Raw genomic sequence first — 1069 nt, 5'->3', positions numbered from 1 at the left:
GCTTGAATACATGCAGATGATATGGATGAACTACTACTACTGCTGGTGCCTGAACTACATTTACTACGCTTGGAGGTCGCATGAGACACATTTGAGACGCTGTCTCCAGGACCAACATCACTCTCTGCATTGCCCACTTCAGATATTTTCTGACCTTCTGGCTTGTCTGATAACCATTTATTTACACGGTCATTTAACTCAATTGTTTGGTATCATCTTTGCTTTGAACCATATTTCATGTTTTTCAGCCTCATCAACCGGTAAAATAACCAACAGACTCATGAGTGTCTTTAGCCTCTGAACACAACCTCTTAAAATCTTCAAAGGCCAAACGTACCTCAGGTTCGTATTATTTGTCATCATATATTAAATTGTTAATTGACTCTATTAGTTTCTGAGCCTTGTTTAACTTTGCCTCTCTTAACTTTTGCAAGGTGTCAAGTTTTTCTACCAAAGCTTTAGCTGTTAGTTTAACAGCTGTTAATTTTTTAATAGTCGACAAACTAATTTTGCCCTGAACTGTCATATTTGCGCCCTTTTCTGATTTTTCAGCAGCTATGTGGATTGATGTAATTGCCAGACACGGTGCGCTTCAAATTCAAACAACACTGAAAAAAATGTTTCATTCATCCAAGGGCCCTAAAGGCAAGTTATTTATTTTTCATTGGCTCAAGTTAAAAAATATAGATGTTAATCATTACCCTAATTTTTTTTTAATTGGATGAATACATTATTTTTTTCAGTGAAGCGCAATCAAAAGCATCAGAATAGCATTGCATTACTAAACAGCTTTTAACTGTCTTGATATTTACTTTGAAAGCTGAAGCGATTATGGTAAGGGGAGTTACATTTCCAAAGCTTGCTTGTGGTGTTCGGCCAATCACAATGCACTGGGTCAGCTGGCCAATCAGAGCAGACTGCACTTGTCTTTTTTTTCCTTTTTTTTCTTTTATTTTATTAGGATTAGCAACAAGTATACAAAACAAAACAACAAACATACGGGGACAGGGGTAACATAAATTAGATTATATAAAGTAAAGGTGCCTCAAAAGGCACTTTTTAACAACCA

This window comes from Sinocyclocheilus grahami, unplaced genomic scaffold, assembly GCF_001515645.1.
Source record: "Sinocyclocheilus grahami isolate Dianchi unplaced genomic scaffold, SAMN03320097.WGS_v1.1 scaffold410.1, whole genome shotgun sequence".
Lineage (NCBI taxonomy): Eukaryota > Metazoa > Chordata > Actinopteri > Cypriniformes > Cyprinidae > Sinocyclocheilus > Sinocyclocheilus grahami.
Note: the sequence above shows the minus strand (reverse complement) of the source record.